The 20,497-nt window shown below is 34.0% G+C and overlaps 1 protein-coding gene across 19 annotated transcripts in view; it reads right to left on the bottom strand.

Annotated features, from left to right (window-relative positions):
- The window catches only part of LOC141411442 (uncharacterized), a 313,736-nt gene that overhangs the window by 157,466 nt on the left and 135,773 nt on the right, over positions 1-20,497 (bottom strand). The window lies entirely within an intron of this gene.

Raw genomic sequence — 20,497 nt, 5'->3', positions numbered from 1 at the left:
TATACCAAAAAAGGATCCATAAAAGAGTCTTTCCATCCATAAGAGATGTACATTTCTTTCCCACTAACTCTTATGTTATACCAACCCTGAGAATTTTCAAAACAGAAGGAAGCCCCAGAGTCATGAATAAACTGAAAATGGGTCCTGCAGATTAATTTGGTATCTTCTTTATTAAAGATGAGATGTCTGAGCACAGTGTAGTACTACAATGGATACCATTCCTTAATTTAAAATATCTCATGCTGCCAAAGGAAATAAAATTAAACTGAAAATTCTTTAGATACATGAGTTTGGGTGGGAGGTTTCAAAATGAACTGAGCATTCCAAGGATTTTCTAGCATGTGAGACATACCTCATTGATCTTATAAACTTACTTGTTAGTGTGATTCCTGTGGCGTGCTTCTATTTCAGAGAGAGTGGTTATGTTAATTGATATAGTCATCCTTTAAAGCTTTAAGCCATGTATACTTAAATTTTATTTTCTGTATGATTATGAAGAAAATTTTGTATTATTTATTCTATATATAGCACCATTTCAACACTTTTAGATATCAATAAGATTGAAATTTAAAGAATGCCTGATTTCCAATATTAAAATTTCAATTTATAAATTTTCTGATACTAATTCTTCTTACCTACTTGGTTCATTTCCTACATTTACCCTTCTTGCATCTTATGGTAAAAAGATCATAAGCCAGAAAAATTTTATTAACATTTTCTCCTTACATTTAGCAAATTTGTGCTTAAATTAGTAGTTTACCCACAAGAATCAATCTCTTCATCTCAATTTCAAGGGTAATGGAAACTGCTCTAAGATTCTTTTAAATGATGATGAGCATATATATAAATTTTAAAATCTTCTAATTCTGCTGGTCACTGGCCAATCTGCCGTTAATATGAACATAAACTCATACTAAGATATAATATCAAGTGACATTTATAGAAGATAAAATAACCCATTTTCTGTAGATTGAATGCATGTTTCCTCTGAAATTCACATGCTGACACCTAATCTCTAATATGATGGTATTTAAAAGTGGGGTCATTAAAAGGTGATTAGGTAATGAGGGAAGAGCCTTCATAAATGAGACTCTTAACCTTATAAGGCACCAGAGAGAACTTGTTTTCAGCATCTGCTATTCGAGGACAGAAGAGATTGGTCTATGAACTAGGAAGCAGTCCATCATCAGACTCAGAAACTGCCAAAACCTTGATCAGTAATACCCCTGTATCCAGATTTCTGAACAATAATTATTTTTACAGTTTATAAACTACTCAGTCTATGACACCATTTTATAGCCCAAACATACTAAGATACTATCTATACTTTTTTCATGTAAACTACATATGACCCTGAGATTATAGTTCTGTGTGGAAGTCAGGCATTAACTTCCTTAACTTCCCTCCCTTGAAACATGATAATTTATATCTTGTGGATGGTCATAAGAGAAATTCAGTTGTTTCAATAAACACCAACAAGAAGTCGAAACACTCACATGACTGTGAAGATTTCTCTAAGGGATACTCTTGATTAACTGGTGGAATTTCCATAGGGACTACGAATTTAAATCTGTGCATTTTGTCAGGACTAATCTCTGCAATGAAATTTATGCAATCGGACAGTAAATGCTGAATGGGACAAAATTAATGGATTTGGTTCCATCACTGGCACAAAAATTAGATTGGCCAACAGTGTGGCATATTCATGAAAAATTATAAGGAAGTCAAAATAATATAGAAACTGAAAGTCAATATTCTTGGGAGAATCATTTCTCTGAGCTTCTCATATGCCTGCATGATTTGCACTAACACTTTTTGTTCTGGGTAACATTATCAACAGCACTTTTTAGAATTATAAATAATGTCTCTTTCTCTTTTAGGAATAAAGAGGACATTTCCTTGCAGTTTGGAGCACAGAAATCATATTTTCCTATGGAACAAAGGGCAGATATGTTTACATGCAAAATAAAATAGATTCTGTAAGATCAGAGTTTGTACAATACAAAACACTCCCTTTGCATGAGTGTGTGTCATCTGGCTCCTTTCTGTCAGCCTATCAGAACTGAGATTTAGGGAGTCACTGTATAATTATAGATACTCAGAGTTTGGCTCTTGTTGAGAATAACAACCTTTCCTTTGTTTCTGACTATGATTATTTGTCTTTTGCCAGTATCCATGTAACTGTAACCAGTAAATGTGTTTGTTAAAAAGCACTGCAAAAAAATCACACTCTTTGCAGATCTATACAACTTAAATTTCCATGTGAATAACTCAGAGAAAAGAATCCATATAGCCCCACCACCACACTACACTGTGTCAACTTGCAAATATTTGACTAGTACCATTAAATTCATTCATTTTAGGGAATAAATAAGTTAATTAGGTAAATACTCTAATAGATTGTCATGCCACCTATACTATACTAAATCTCAGGGAAGAACAGCTCTGGACTATGTAACCTTTATATGTTTATTCTCTAAAGGAATGGAAAACATAGATTTAAAGAAGAATTTGCTTTTTCCATAGAGTCATTGGTTACAATTGAATAAAGAAAGGAAGATCATAATATTGTTATGGAATGGATCAGAATGTTCAAAATGCCACCTGGAAGTAAGTGCCTATAAAAGTCTGTAAGAGATGTTTCAAAATGGTTACATTTGCAAGCCACCAATATAATGGAAAATTATTGTTCAATGGCTTCTAGTCCTTACTTCATCACTGGAAATACATGGTACATGGCAAAAGGTTATTTCTGTTCCAAATAATAAAGAATGGTACTGTAATTTAGTTTGTGTAGGTTGTGTAAAATACTGTCTTCACTTCTCTGCTACATATATATATTATAACAAAAGCTTTATGTTATTTGTCCAAATTAAATGCAAATCAAACTTCTCTACATAAGGATAAAACCACAGGATGGAAACTTACTTGACTCTTCTCATTAATGTAATGCCTATGGAGAATTCTTGATCAGAAAAATAAATAAATGTGGCTTTAAGAATATGTTATACCTCTATTAAAATCTTACAAATGTGTTCAAATGACTGTATATGACAAAAATAAAAATAATTGAGATGGAAAAATTCTGTTCAAAGGCTTTAAAAAGAATATGGCTTCTATTGACATGTTTTGTAAGAATGCTTTCTGATGCCCTATTCTGTAACAATAGAATAGAATATTCTATTAAGACTCTTAATATTCTATTAAGACTCACTTGAGTCTATTCTGTAACAATAGCATAGAATATTCTATTAAGACTCTTAATATTCTATTAAGAGTCTTAATATTCTATTAAGACTCTTAATATTCTATTAAGAGTCTTAATATTCTATTAAGACTCTTAATATTCTATTAAGAGTCTTAATATTCTATTAAGACTCACTTGAGTCTTAATTTTTTCTGAATGAAATTTTAGTGAAACTCCTTTAAGGCACATTATAAAAAGACAAAATGGTCACAGAGGCATATGTGTCAAGTATATATCTATAGAGATTGGTAAGTTTATCAAAAAAAATAATTACCCAAAGATCTACAATCCATTCTGATCAACTCTCCTTGAAAATATGCAAATAAATTATATTTAATAAATATTAATGTTTACTAACACATAGCACTTGATGTAGATAGAATTATTTATGGCAAACAAACCTGTGATCCACAGATTTGGGAGGTAGAATGTTACCTGGAATAAGTCATAAAAACTATTGATAGGTAAAATGAATCTGCTTCCTGATGAGAGGAATTATTTTTCTTTAAGCAATGGTCGAATAAAAGACTTAGAGAAATCATATATGATATCTGGACATCCTTCTTACTGAGGTAAGGAGGAAAATAGGAAGCGCTTCTGTAGCTTAACTGCTCCTTCAGCTGTACCTCATAACTACTTCCACCTTTTAAATAATTCTTAAAGGTTGATAAGGAATAACATCTTAGATAGCCCTAAGACCAAATTTTGACATCTTTTACATGGAGTTCATGATTTTCTTTTTGTTTCCTCTCAGACAGAAAGAATGGGGCTTAGAAGAATAATTATTGGAATCACATAACAAACTTCCATAATTTGTTGAGTCATTTATTTTCTTATGTTTTTATTATAAAATGTGAGGATAATTCAGTTTCCCAAGGATTCAAAAATACATTAGAAAAAATATTTTTAAAAGAATAAAATTTAAAAACTAAAAGAGTTAAAGCAAAATATATTTGTTGCAAATTAGAGATTCTTTTTTCTGGAATTAATATCATTCTCCAAAGCCCAAGACACTTTTCTAACCATTTTTCAATCATTGTTCACAGTGTACTCTGGAAACCTCTCCTCCATGATATCAATACTCAATGGACAACCAGTACAAAATTCTGATGTTTAAATCTCATTAACTAAGTCATCATTGATTTAGCGCTACTTGAAATGCCCCAATTTCATGATTATATTTATAAGACAGTAATCATAATTGTGCTATTTATAAAAAATGTTTCAGGTATTCCAGAATTTGAAACCCCCCCTCCTATATTTTTTGCTCATTTAAGTTCATGTGTCTTCAAAATCTCTTTGCTGCAATTCCAAAAAACTAAAAGTTTTAAAGAAAAGGTATTTTCATAAGTTTGTTGCTAAAATTCATTGTGTGGTAAAATCTGACTTGTCTTTATTCATCTTACTTTATAGCCATTATTTCATAATTTGATGTGACCATGTTTGGGTTTAGAAGCAGAAAAATATTTTGATTATTCGGTCTTTCTCCAGTCTTCATCAGAGATGTTCCTTAAGTCTCTAATATGTTGAATCATGAAATACATCTAGTCCTAAGGGTTTCAAATAAGAGATTGTAAACTAGAAATTCAATATTTATTTGAATTTATCAAAACTTAAAGCCCTCATTTTCAGCCACCTTTTGTTTTTCTATCACAATTTGCCATCGTTCTAATATTTTTTTGTGTTTAGGGTAACAAGTCTATCATTACAAAGAAAAATTTTCTTCTTTGGTTAACAAAACAAAAGACTATCTAGCTATGCTTTTTCTGATTACAATTTAGCAGTTGAAACAACTTGACTAGTTTAGTTTAAATTTGTTATAAGTAGAGGCGTTGATTCAATGCTAAACTGAGTCCATATCAGTTTCAATTCCTAAACCAAGAATCTCCTAATTGTTTTCTTGTCCTTTAAACTCACAGTCAATTAAATTTTGTTAAAAATAGATGACCATACCTCAATCCATGATCCAGGTCAGTGAAGAACTATAGTTCCCATGTTGGAAATCCTATATCTTTCCCCCATCAAACCTTAAGTTTGTCATCAGTTCCTCCATTTCAGTGGAAGAATTTTAATTTCTTTATGCTACAAATTAACTTAAAATTATCTTATCTACTTGTTTGCTTGGTTATTGTTTAATTTTCACTATAGCTGGACTGGAAAACAATAAAAAAACACCCTCTGAATTATTTTGCTGGAAATTTCCATGTCTACAATAGCGTCTGCCACATTGCAGGATCTTCATTTATTTACAGCTTAGCATAAATATCAACTTCATTGTGATCTACTTAAAAGTGGAATTCTAGTTGCAGATGAATGAGTTTAACTGAAAATAAAGAGAAAGGATTTTTTTAGTGCCAAAAATTTAAAACAGCAATTGAAAACTGCATTTAGTTTTGTTTCCCATGAAACAAAAATTTGGCACTTGATAAAAGAAAGTTATATTTACTTCTCTTGGAAGCAGTTCCATCTGAATTATATTGAATTACCTGAAGCAGCACAGCATCTTCAAGATATGAAATAAAAATAAAAATTTAATGCATTTCTCATGCCAATGTGAAATTCTTGCTTTTATGTGCTTAACACTTTAAGACACTGCCAGTTGTGGAATTTGGATCCGGATATCTGATTTGATATTTAATTACTGTTTGTGTGGGAAAGTTGATTAACCTCATTTTTCTTGAGAATTCTTTATTTTAGATTAGGTACTTCAATTACCAACTGAAGTATCAATTGAAGTCAATAGGAACTTAGGCGAAAAATGTTTTCCACATTGTCCTTCTACGTGCCTGTAATTGTGCTTACCTTCTTTAAAGGAAAAGAAATGAGTAGAGGAAGAGTACAAGATAGAGGAGGAAGAAGGTGAGGAAAAGGAGAAAGAGGAAACATGAACTAGAGACAGAAAAGCAAAGGCACACAATTTCCAGCTTTATTTTAAGTACTGTAAAACTGTAATCATGAAGTTTTATTTCACAGTCTCTCTTTCTGTGGTATTCCTGGAATATATGAGCCTTGCAGCACATTTTATAAGGTTTTGCTGTCTTTCCCCAGACCTGAATTAAGGACCAGCACAATTTCACATTGCATAAAACTGCTGCTCAAAGCTCCAGATTCTTCTTCAGTGTACTTTCCCTCAAGTCAGTGTCTCACATTTCCTGTGACTGTCACCAGATACATTGACTGTCCTTATTATTGATTCACGCCTTATACTCAAAGAAGGGTTTTTTCTATTCGCTAACAAAAATGTGTCATTTTCAATCAGTTTAATCCTTATACTAAGATGAAGCCTTAGAGTAAAATTCTTCTAATTACTTTTTCAGGCCTAGGGAAGTAGAAGGAGAAAATGAAAGATTACAAAGGCACTCCCCTCATCCAAACATTCAATGTCTGATCAAAGAACAGCAAGGTTGGGAATTTTTATTTTTTGTATATGAAGATATCACACAGACAGGGAAAACATGCTGTCACAACACAGACCTATATTTTTATTTTATGGGATAAGGAAGAAATAGAAGGTACTATACAACAGCACTGAAGAAACTCATTTGTCAGCAGCCATCCAAGCAATTATGACACTTAACAATGATAATTCCCTATTTTCATCTCTAACAGGAAGCCTTCCATGTATCTATCTACATTCCTCTCAGATCCTTTGATTGGGCTTTTAGCATACTTCATTGTTTTGGAATCAAAAATATGTGGAGTGCTGTCCTATCTTCACTCTGATGTGTGCTTTTTGAGGTCAGCCATCCTTTTTACACCTGAGCAGCAACATTTGTGGTTTTACTACATAATCGAAAAAAAATTTTTTTAGTACTGGGAATCAAACCCAGGGCTTCATGCATGGTAGAAAAACACATAACCACTGAGCTACATCTACAGCTCAAAATACTTTTGATCTTTTATTAATTTGTTAATTCTTTTCACAAGTAATGCTCCAAATGGTAAATCATCTGCCACAAAACATCTTATGCATTTCATGGTTTTCAAAAAGTTTGGGCTTTTAAGTAACACAATAAAATAAGGGCTTCAAAAATTAGTGAGATCTTTCTGAATTTTTACTACCATAAACTCCTAGAAAAACCAGAACGAGCTAAATCCAAAATAAGTGGAAGGAGAGAAATAATAAAAATAAGGGCCAGAATCAATCAATGGAGACCAAAAAAAAAAAAATATTCAAAGAGTCAATGAAACAAAAAGCTGGTTCTTTGAAAAAAATAAACAATATTGACAAACCCCTGGCAAATCTGACTTAAATGAAGTGACAAAAGACCCAAATTAGTAAAATAAGAAACAAAAAAGGGGAGATAACAACAAACATAAAGGAAAGCCAGGGAATCACCAGGGAATATATATTTTTTTTCTTTTATTCATATTTGGAAACAATGTTTGGGTCATTTTCCCCCCTTCCCACCACCCCCTCCCTTACCTAACCTACTCCTCTTTCCCCCCCACCCCCTCGCTACCAGGCAGAAATTATTTGGCCCTTTTCTCTAAATTTGTTGAAGAGAGAGTATAAGCAATAATAGGAAGGACCAAGGGTTTATGCTAGTTGAGATAAAGATAGTTATACAGGGAGTTGACTTGCATTGCTTTCCTGTGCATGTGTGTTACCTTCTAAATTAATTCTTCTCAAACTAACCTTTTCTCTAGTTCCTGACTCCCTTCTCCTATTGGCCTCTGTCACTTTAAAGTATCTGCATTAGTTTCTCTGCATTGAGGGCAACAAATGCTATCTAGTTTTTTGGGTGTCTTACCTATCCTCATACCTCCCTTGTGTGCTCCCGCTTTATCATGTGATCAAAGTCCACTCCCCTTGTTGTGTTTACCCTTGATCTACTGTTCACATATGAGGGAGAACATACGATTTTTGGTCTTTTGACCCAGGCTAACCTCCCACAGAACGATGTTCTCCAGTTCCATCCATTTACTTGAGAATGATAAGATTTCATTCTTCTTCATGGCTGCATAAAATTCCATTGTGTATAAATAACATATTTTCTTAATCCATTCTTCAGTAGTGGGGCATCTTGGCTGTTTCCATAATTTGGCTGTTGTGAATAGCACTGCAATAAACATGGGTGTGCAGGTGGCTCTGAAGTAACCTGAGTCATGTTTTTTTGGGTATATCCCCAAGAGTGGTATTGCTGGATCATATGGTAGATCTATGTTTAGATTTTTAAGTAGCCTCCAAATTTTTTTCCAGAGTTGTTGTACTAGTTTGCATTACAACTACCAGTATATGAGAATTCCTTTTTCCCTCATCCTCACCAATACCTGTTGTTAGTAGTGTTGCTAATGATGGCTATTCTAACAAGGGTGAGTTGGAATCTTAGTGTGGTCTTAATTTGCATTTCCTTTAAGCCTACAGAAGGTGAGCATTTTTTCATGTGTTTTTTGGCCATTTGAATTTCTTCTTTTGAGAAATTTCTGTTTAGTTCACTTGCCCATTTCTTTATTGGTTCATTAATTTTGGGAGAATTTAGTATTTTGAGTTCCCTGTATATTCTAGTTATCAGTCCTTTGTCTGATGTGCAGATGGCAAATATTTTCTCCCAGTCTGTGGGTGATCTCTTCATTTTAGAGACTATTTCTTTTGTTGAGGAGAAGCTTTTTAGTTTTTTGAAGTCCCATTTATCTGTGCTATCTCTTGCTTGGTGAGCTGCTGGGGTTCCATTGAGAAAGTTCTTGCCTATACCTTTTAATTTCAGAGTATTTCCTACACTTTCCTGTACCAACTTTGGAGTTTGGGGTCTGATATTAAGATCATTGATCCATTTTGAGTTTATATTGGTATAGGGTGATATACATGGATCTAGTTTCAGATTTTTGAAGATTGCCAACCAGTTTTCCCAGCAGTTTTCGTTGAAGAGACTGTCTTTTCCCCATCATATGTTTTTAGCACCTTTGTTGAAGACAAGTTGATTATAGCTATGTGGCTACATATCTGGGTCCTCTATTCTGTTCCACTGGTCTTCATGTCTGTTTTTGTGCCAGTACCATGCTGTTTTTATTGTTATTGCTTTGTAATATAGTTTGAAGTCATGTATCATGATACCTCCAGCATTGTTCTTTTGACTGAGTATTGCCTTGGCTATTCATGGCCTCTTGTGTTTCCATATAAATTTAGTGGTAGATTTTTCAATCTCTTTGATGAATGTCATTGGGATTTTGATGGGAATTGCATTAAACATGTAGATTACTTTTGTGAGTATAGACATTTTTACTATGTTGATTCTACCAATCCATGAGCATGAGAGATCTCTCCACTTTCTATAGTCTTCCTCAATCTCTTTCTTCAGAAGTTTATAGTTTTCCTCATAGAGGTCGTTCACATCCTTTGTTAAGTTTATACCTAGGTATTTGATTTTTTTTGAGGCTGTTGTAAATGGAATTGTTTTCATATTTTCTTTTTCAATTTTTTCATTATTAGTGTATAGAAATGCTAATGATTTTTCTATGTTGATTTCATACCCTGCTACCTTGCTATAGCTGTTGATGGTGTCTAGGAGCTTCTGAGTAGAGTTTTTTGGGTCTTTAAGGTATAGGATCATATCATCTGCAAATAGGGATAGTTTGACAGTTTCTTTACCTATTTGTATTCTTTTAATTCTTTCTTCTTACCTAATTGCTCTGGTTAGGAATTCCAGTACTATGTTGAATAGAAGTGGGGATAGCGGACATCCTTGTCTGGTTCCTGATTTTAGAGGGAATAGCTTCAGTTTTTCACTGTTAAGTACAATGTTGGCTGTGGGTTTGTCATATTTTTATAATATAATATAATACTTTTATAATATTGAGGTACTTTCCTTATATTCCTAGTTTTCTTAGAGCTTTCATCATGAAATTGTGTTAAATCTTATCAAAGGCTTTTTCTGCATCTACTAAGATGATTGAATGTTTTTTGTCTTTGCTTCTGTTAATGTGGTTTATTATGTTTATTGATTTTCATATGTTGAACCACCCCTGCATTCATGGGACAAAGCCTACTTGATTGTGGTGAATGATCTTTTTGATAGTTGTTGAATTCGGTTTGCCATTATTTTATTGAGGATTTTTTGCATCAATGTTCATTAAGGAGATTGGCCTATAGTTCTCCTTTTTGGAGGTATCTTTTCCTGGTTTTGGGATAAGTGTAATACTGGCTTCAAAAAATTGTGTTAGTCAGTTTTCCTTCCCTTTCTATTTCATGGAACAGTTTAAGGAGGGTTGGTATGACTTCTTTAAACTTCTGAGAGAATTCAGCAGAGAATCCATCAGGTCCTGGACTTTTCTTTCTGGGAGACTCTTGTTTGCTGCTTCAATTTAATTTTGTGTTATGGATCTATTCAGGTGATTAATATCCTCTTGGTTCAGTTTTGGATGATCGTATATGTCTAGAAATCTGTCCATTTCTTTAAGATTTTCGAATTTATTTGAATATAGTTTCTCAAAGTAATCTCTGATTTCCTGGACTTCCATGGTGTTTGCTGTTATCTCCCCTTTTTCATTCCTGATTCTACTAATTTGGATTTTTTCTCTACTGATTTTAGTTAGGTTTGCCAGGGGTCTATCTATCTTGTTTATTTTTTCAAAGAACTAACTTTTTGTTTAATTAATTCTTTGTATGGTTTTTTGGCTTCTATTTCATTGATTTCAGCTCTTATTTTTACTATTTCTCACATTCTGCTTGTTTTGGAATTTGCTTGTTCTTGTTTTTCTAGGAGTTTGAGACGTATCATTAGGCCATTGATTTGAGATCTTTCAGTCTTTTTAATATATGCACTTATGGCTATAAACTTTCCTCTCAGGACAGCCTTTGCTGTGTCCCATAGGTTCTGGTAGGTTGTGTTTTCATTTTCATTGACTTCCAGAACCCTTTTATTTCATCAATGACCTGTTTTTCATTAAGCAATGAGTTATTCGGTTTCCAGCTTTTTGCATGTTTTTTGTCTTTATTTTTGTTGTTGAGTTCTAGTTTTATTGCTTTTTGATCAGATAGAATGCATGGTATAATTTCTATTTTCTTATATTTGCTGAGACTTACTTTGTGCCCTAAGATATGATCTATTTTGGAGAAGGTTCTGTAGGTTACTGAGAAGAATGCATATTGTGTAGAAGTTGGATGAAATGTTCTGTAGACATCAATTAGGTCCATTTGATTTATGGTATGTTTTAGATCTAGGAATTCTTTATTGATTTTTTGTTTGGATGACCTATCTGTTGATGATAATGGGGTGTTAAAGTCTCCCACAACCACTGTGTTGGAGTTAATATATGCTTTTAGGTCCTTCACAGTATGTTTGATGAAATTGGGTATGTTGATATTGGGTGCATATAGGTTGATAATATTTCCTTCTGGTCTCTTTCCCTTTTTATAAGTATGGAATGTCCTTCTTTATCTCGTTTACTCAATGTGGGTTTAAAGTCTACTTTGTCCCAGATAAGTGTTGCTGTTTCCACCTGTTTTCGGGGGCCATTGGGTTGGTAAACCTTCTTCCAGTCTTTCATCCTAAGCTTATGCTTTTTTGTATCAATGAGATGGGTCTCCTGTAAGCAACAAATTCTTGGATCTTCCTTTTTAATCCAGTTTGTCGGATGGTGCCTTTTGATGGGGGAATTAGGTCCTTTAATATTAAGTGTTAATATTGATAGGTATTTTGTGATTCCTGTTATTTAGTTGTCTTAATTATTTGAGGGTTTGATTGTGTGTAGCTAAATTGATGTTATTCTCTAATTTCTTGCTTTTTCTTTTCCTGTAGTTTGGTATTGCTTGCCCTTTCATGGTTATGTTGGATTTCACTTTCTTTGTGCAGAATCCCTTGAAGAACCTTTGGTAGTGGTGGCTTGGTGGTCATATATTGTTTTAGTTTCTGCTTACCATGAAAGACTTCTATTGCTCTATCTATTTTGAATGATAGTTTTGCTGGGCTAGGGTTGAAGTTATTTTCGTTCAGTGCCTGGAAGATCTCACCCCCTGCTCTTACTGCTTTTAATGTTTCCGTTGAGAAGTCTGCTGTAATTTTGATGGGTTTACCTTTGTATACTATTTGGTTTTTTTTCTCCTTTACAGCCTTCAATATTCTTTCCCTAGTCTCTGTACTTGTTCCTTTAATGATAATATGCCATCGGGTAGTTCTATTTTGGTCAGACCTGTTTGGTGTTCTGGAGGCTTATTGCACCTGGATGGGCATAGATTTCTCTAGGTTTGGGAAATCTTCTCTTATTATTTTGTTTAATATATTACACATTCTTCTTGCTTGCACCTCTTCTCCTTCTTCAATGCCCATGATTCTCAGGTTTGGTCTTTTGATGGACTCAGTAAGTTCGTGCATTTTCTTTTCACAGGTCTTGAGTTGTTTAACTAATGGTTGTTCAGTTTTTCCTTTAATTACCATTTCATCTTCGATTTCTGAGATTCTGTCTTCTGTTTGTTCTACTCTGCTGGATTGGCCTTCCATTTTTTTTTTTTTTGCATTTCTGTTTCATTTTTTTCTCTGAGGTTTTCTATATCCTGAGTCTCTTCTTCTTTGATGTTGTCTATTTTTGTTCTGAGCTCATTTATCTCTCTATTTATGTTGTTATTTGTTTCACTTTGGTGTTTATACAGTGCTTCTATAATTTCATTTCTTCTTTTGCTTTCTCAAATTCTCTATTTTTGTTGTCTTGGAGTGTCTCCTGTATGTTTTGGTTGAACATATCCAGTATCATCTGTATAAAATTCTCATTGATTACTTGCTGGATTTCTTCTTTCAGTGAGTTCTTATGGGCTTCATTGGGTTCTTTGGCATAGTTTATCTTCATTTTGTTGGAGTCTGGATCTGGGTATCTGACTTTTTTATTTCCCTCTGGTTTCTGCACTAATTTATTATTGAATGGAAAGTGTTTTCCCTCTTTTTTTCCATCTTCCCATCATTCCCCTTGCTATTGTTACTATCCCTGTACTATGTGTAATTCAGTATTGTCTAGCTTGTAATAATAACAATGGTGATATCTTGAATGGAAGGGTGAGAGTAGAGGGAAAGTAAAGAAGATAAAGATAAAAGGAAAACAAAACAAAACAAACACCCCCCCCACACACACACAAAACAAAAAGCCAAAGAAATAAACAGGGAGAGAGAGTATACTAATCAATGGTGAGCTAAACAAGCATTAGAAAGACAGAGAAAGGATAATAAAATAGAAAAAATATATATCCCCAAGTTCAAATGCAATAAAGTTTCAGTCTTAGTAATTTTGGTATTAGTCCTTCAGACTCAGGTCCTGGTATTGTGTCTGAGAAGTTCTGTCATTGTCTCATCAAAGGGGAATAAACAAAAAACAAAAACCCAAAACAAAATAAAACAAAACAAATAAATCCCAAGTTCAAATTCAATACAGTTGCAGTTAGTCCTTAAGCATCCAATCCTAGTTCTGTTGTAGTCCCATCAAAGGATGAGAAAAACAAGAAAAAAAAAATAGTCTGGAGACAGCTTTGTGAATGTCTATATGAGGCTGTGGCTCACCTGCCCCCTACTGCCAGCCATTTCCTACTGCAGGCTTTATTTATGCAGATCTCAGGAATGAGCTTTACACTCACCTAGCCCCACAGGCTTTGTTTGTTTAGAGTTCTCCTGGCAGCATGCCCCTTTTCTTTTCTCCAGTATACAGCCCTACCTGTCTGTTGCAATTGGAGTCTTTTTTATTATTATTTAGAGTTCACCTGGGGAGGTGCCCCTCTCCCACTCTCTAGTGGAGTGTGCCATGCTTTAGCTGCTATTACAAGCCTTTCCCTCTCCAAGCACACTGGTGGAGGTGCTGCCACTCCTGGCTCCAGCCTTCTCCCTCCGGCTTGTTTATTTACAGTTCCAGTACAGAGTGACCCTCCCCCACTCTCCATAGCTCAGGGCACCCTGCCCTCTTTGCTACATGTCTTTTTTATTTGATTTTTTAAAATTCAGCTGTTTGTTTTTTATTCAGTTTGTTTTTTCCTCTTTTTATCCCAGGGTAGGGGTCAGTCTGTCCAGGGGGCTTTACTGATTTACTATGTGCTGCTTAGCTCAACTGGTGGTCTGTGTTTCCCAAGCAGGTTAGGAGCTGGAGTCTGGCAGTACGGGAGCCCTCCTGGTTTCTCCATTAATGTGGAGTGGGGATGCTATGCATGGGCTGGGGGTGTGGAAGTGTCAGAGTTTTGCCTCTTCTTGGTGGTTTTTCCTGCCAGGTGTATCTCCAGTGTCTCTCCAAAATTTTACTTTAGGAAGCATGCTTTCTGCTTCCTCCCTCTTGTCTCCATCTTGAAAAATCCAGGGACTACTTTCAGAACCTATATTCAAATGAACAGGAAAATCTAGAAGAAATGTGCAAATTTCTAGATATATAATGGACATCCAAAACTGAACCAAAGGACAATAATCACATAAACAGATATATTACATGCAATGAAATTAAAGCAGCAATAAAGACTATCCAAAAACAGAAAAGTTCAGGACCACTGAATTATACCAGACCTTTACAAAAGAACTAACACCAACACTCCTTAAACTTTTCCATGAATTAGAAAGTGAAGGAACACTAACTAACTCATTTTATGAAGCCAGTGTTATACTCAACCTCAAACCAGACATGGACACATCCAAAAAAGTAGAACAACAGGCTAATCTCCATAATGAACATCGATGCAAAAATCCTCAATAAAATAACAGAAAACTGAATCTAACAGCATATCAGAAAGGTCATTTACCATGACCAAGTTGACTTCATCCCAGGGATTCAGGGATCATTTAACATATGCAGATCAATAAATGTAATACAGCACATTAATAGAAGCAAAGACAATAACCAATTGATCATCTCAATAAATGCAGAAAAATCCTTTGATAAGATTCAGCACCACTTCATGATAAAAGCTCTAACAAAAGTAGGAATAGAAGGAATATACTTCAACATTGTAAAAGCTATATATGACAAACCTATAGCCAACATCATAGTTAATGGGGAAAATCTGAAACCATTTCCCCTAAAATCAGGAATGAGACAAGGATGCCCACTCTGCCCACTCCTATTTAACATAGTCCTGGAATTCCAAGCCAGAACAATAAGGCAAAAAGAAGAAATAAAAGAAATATAAATAGGTAAATAAATACTCAAAGTATCCTCATTTGCAGATGACATGATCCAATACCTCAAAGACCCAAAAAAATCCACCCAAAATCTCCTAGACACCATAAACAGCTTCAGCAAAGTTGCAGGACACAAATTCAACTTACAAAAATCAGTAACATTTCTATACACTAACAGTGAATAGACTGAGAAAGAATAAAGGAAAGCATTTCTGTTTATAATAGCCTCAATAACAAAAAAAACAAACAAATACCTAGGAATAAACTTAACAAAGGATGTAAAAGACTTCTACAAGGAGAAATACAAACCAATGAAGAAATCAAGGAAGAATGCAGAAGGTGGAAAGATCTCCCATGATCATGGATTTGTAGATTCAATATAATAAAAATGGCTGTACCACCAAAAGCAATCTACATGTTCAATGCAATTCCCACACAAATCCCAATGACATCCATCACAGAGTTTTAAAATCATATGGAAACACAAAAGACTGCAAATAGCTAAGGCAATAATGAGCAAAAAGAGCAGTGCTGGAGCTATCACAATATCCAAGTTCAAACTATAATACAGACACATAGCAATAAAAATAGCATGGTACTGGCACAGAAACAGATATGAACACAAGTGGAACAGAATAATATGAATCTATGCAGCTACACTTGCCCAATATTTGACAAAAGTGCTAAAAACATATGATGGAGAAAAGACAGCCTCTTCAACAAATGTTGCTAGGAAAACTGGATATCTGCCTGCAGAAAACTAAAACTAGATCCATGTTTCTCACCCTGTCAACTATCAACTCAAAATGGATTAAGGACCTTAACATCAGACCCAAAACCTTGAAGCTAGTACAGGAAAGAACAGGGAATATAATGAAAGCAATAGGCATAGGCTGTGATTTCCTCAGTTGAACTCAAGCAGCTCAGCAACTCAGAGGAAGGATCAAGAAAGGGAACTACATGAAATTAAAAAGCTTCTGAACAACAAAAGAAATAGTCTATAAATTGAAGTGGCCAACCTCAGAATGGTAGAAAAATCTTTGCTAGCTACATGTCAAACAAGGAACTGATAACCAGAATATATTGGGAGCTCCAAAAACAAAACTCCCCCAAAATTTATGACCTAATAAAGAAATAGGGAACTGAACTCAACAGAACTTTTTCAAAAGAAGTCCTAATGGCTAAAAAACACATAAAAAATGCTCACCATTCCTGGCCCTAAAGGAAATGCTAATCAAAACCACACTAAGATTCCTCCTCACTCCTGTTACAATAGCTACCACCAAGAACAAATGGTTGTGAGGATGCTGGGGGAAAATGAGCCCTCATATGCTGCTGGTGGGAATGTAAGCTAGTAAATCACTATGGAAAACAGTATGGAGGCTTCTTAAAAAACTAAAAGTAGATCTGCCCTATGTTCCAGCAATACCACTCCTAGGGATATACAAGAAGGAATGCAACTCAGGTTATTATAAAGGCACCTGAACACCCATGTTTATTGCAGCACTACTTTCAATAGTTAAGTTATGGAAACAGCCAAAATACCCCACAACTGACCAATGGATCATGAGAATGTGGTGTTTATATATAATGGAATTTTCCTCACCTACAAAGAAGGATGAAATTTTGTCATTCACAGGTAAATGGATGGAACTGAAGAACATCATTTTAAGTGAAGTCAGTCAGGCTCAGAAGGACAAAAGTTGCATATTCTCCCTCATATACAGAGACCTAACACAATGATAGTATGGGGCACGGGTCACACTAGGGGAGGCTGTGCATGGAGGAATAGGACAAGGGAAGGAAACCAAAAACTTGAATGTGGTTGATGTGCTCACAGTACAGGAATGAATATAGAAATATTAAACTGGTTAGGGCCACCATGGGAAGTTGACTATGGAGGAGTGAAAAGGACTGATAGAGATAATCCCATTGAAGGTGTAATACATATATGCATGGAAACAACACAAGGAAACTCCCTGTGTAGCTATCTTTATCTCAAACTAGCAAAATTGCCGTTTCTTTTTTTATCTTTTATGTTTTTTCATCTACAAAATTAGAGAAACAAATCTCTACAAATGAGAGAGGAACAGGTTTTGCAGAGTAGAGGGGGTTGGCACTGGTGGGAGGGGCCAGATTGCAGGGAAAGGAGTAGGAGGATGAATATGGTGCAAATAATGTGTACACATATATGTAAAAGCAATAATGATACCTACTGAAACTGTTCCAGATATCAGGGGAGCGGAAATGAAAGAGAGCAGTGGAGGGAGTAAGTTCACATATGATATATTTGATACATTGTAAAAACCTTTCTAAATGCTACAATGTACCCCCATCTGCACACACACACACACACACACACACACACACACACACACACACAAAAGTTAGTGCCTACAAAGGGAGTAGGGTCGTGGATAAATGTAATATATTCAGCTATGCTGTGCCAGACACTTGTATAAGCTTATTGATGTGATTTGTCCTTATAATGTAGGAATTTTCTTACTATAGTGAATGAACTGATCCTCAGACAGTTAAGATCAAAGTGGGAGCTCATCTTCAAACTATTTCCTTATCTACCTAAATGGTAGTTACAGGTGAAGTTTTGAAAATAAATTCACCAAAGTGAGATATATAGGAAGCAACTAACATTAGTCAAGAAAAACTGATTATAGTTACCAAAATGTTAGCTCAATAATGCTAAAACTGTGGATTAAGCAATAAAAATTTGGTTGGCAAAATCGTGGACTGTGACTGGCATTAAAGTCAATGCAGCGCCTCATCTGCATAGAAGGAAAGAAACACCTTGCCTGTATTAGACGAAAGGAGTTGACTGCTAATTGTTCAAGTGAACTAGTTCATCACTGCTGAGTAAAAAACCTGAAACTTCATAATACCACTCAGGTGGAATCCTGTTTCCATTCTCTTAAACACACTTTGAAAATACATGTTTTTATTCTTAATGTACTAACACTTAAAATTCAGTGTAGCTGAAATTTTGTCATTTGCAAGTAAATGGATGGAACTAGAAAACATCATCTTAAGTAAAGTTAGCCAGGCTCAGAAGCCCAAAAATCACATGTTCTCCCTCATAAATGGATTAAAGATCTAAGACAAACGAAGTAAAATTATTGAACAGGGGTCACACACCAAGGGGAGAAAGTGCACGGGAAGAATAGGGAATGGGATGGAAACCTACAACTTAAATGTGGTTGATGTGTTCATAGTAGAGGAGTGAATATAGTAATCTTAGACTGGCAGAGGTCACCGTGGGAAGGGGACCAGGAAGTAGTAAAGAGATCTGGTACTGATGAACCAATGTGGGTTGTAACACACATGTGCATGGAAGCAACCCTATTAGTTTCTCTGTATAGCTGTTTTTATTTCAAACTAGCAAAAATGTTATGTTTTTCTCATTATCTCTTCTGTTTTCTCTTCAACAAAATCAGAGAATAAGAGGGCAGAAAGGTGGGGGAGAGGTGGCCCAAATAATGTATACACATGTAAATAAATGTAAAGATAATAAAATAAAATAAAATAATTTAAAAATTCAGTGTATCTACTCATTCTGAACAACTTGTAATAAGACAGTTACTTGCCTAAATTCTGAAATTTAAACTTGCAAAATAGATGAAGTCAAGAAATCATTCTTTCATCTACATTTCCATCAAACCTCTTTCATTTGGATTCTTATTACTAATCAGCCTTCATTGCTATTGACAATATTTACATTTAAATTCTATAACAATCATTGCATACCATGTACTCGTAGTCATATTTTGTTCATTGAAAAACTCTCTACAATATCAGGAGAAATTAAGTAAGCTATCATAAAGTGCAGACTCTTAAAAGCTACACTAAAATGCTTATAACCTTCAAATCATATTGAAGTTAGATGTAAGAGATATTATGTTAAACAAGTTTTATGCAAAAAAAACTTTTTTATGGAAAAATTAAACCCCTGCAGGCACAGAATACTATCTGGTTTGAATGCAAGATGAGTTAATTTTCTTTAATGTGAATCTAAAGTGAAAATGAAATAGGAACATTTTCTGAAAAACAAAAATAAAACATAATGACTGTATTTACCATCTATTAACTCTTATAATTTTGATATAAAATTCACAAAGAATTGAACTTTGTCAAAGAATACTATGCAAATGTGTCAATAAATCTAAATGAATGTAGACACTAAAACTAAAATCTCACCATTGGCAATAATTATGAAAAAAAAGAATAGAGGAAAATAAAATTCTGTTAAAAGATATAGAATAGAGAAAATTTTAGATGCAATACTGTGAGGTCATTAAGCAGTATAAAAGGAGGGTCAATAAATTTATTCAGCTCAAACATTTAGTAAAATAGCTATAAGTTTTTGATAGTAACAAATAAGGATACAGAAATAGAGTATACCACTTCTAAATGATGAGACACATGTGTTAGATAAAAAGCATGTATAAGAGAAACAAAATAGTCTAGTACAACCAAGTAGAACTAGCACTGAAAAATTAAGCATGAAATAATGAGGAACAAAGCTCTGTGCTTGTGTATTACATGTTTAAATTGTACAATTTGACAAACAGAACTAAAAAGACCATCAATAATGTATACAGAAAATATACCATAATCTCATGAAATATATTAAAAATTTTAAATAGTTTAATAACTTATTTGAAAAAAAACTTTAAAAATTTTTAGAGTAATGAAATATCTGTTTGCTTTGAGGATTTTGAAAAAATTAAATATGAAACAAAAGCAAACATGATGAAACAATAATTGATAAATTTTACTATACCAATATTTTAAATTTCTGCTCCTCAAAATGTGACTTAACCAATGAGAAGTTATTTTCAACAACTTCATTATTATTTGTTATAGAACAATACAGAAAATAAATAACAATTTTGTTTTGTATATATGCTTAAGAATTAATTTTACACAAAACAAGAATTAATTACTGTTTTTAAAAGGAAATTTGTTAATATGGCCTAATCAAATATTTTTGCTTAAAAATAAACCTGAATAGTAGTTCATAATGAAATTAAGCCAAAGCTACTCATATCAAAGTGTTAATCAATTTAAACAAAATACCTGTTAAATTTAGCAAACAAGTTGAAGAAGACACAAACCAAACTTAAAGTGAAAACTATAAAACCTGTTTCAAAAATGCATACAC

This window comes from Castor canadensis, chromosome 10, assembly GCF_047511655.1.
Source record: "Castor canadensis chromosome 10, mCasCan1.hap1v2, whole genome shotgun sequence".
Classification (NCBI taxonomy): Eukaryota; Metazoa; Chordata; class Mammalia; order Rodentia; family Castoridae; genus Castor; species Castor canadensis.
This window is presented reverse-complemented; position numbering and strand designations above follow the sequence as displayed.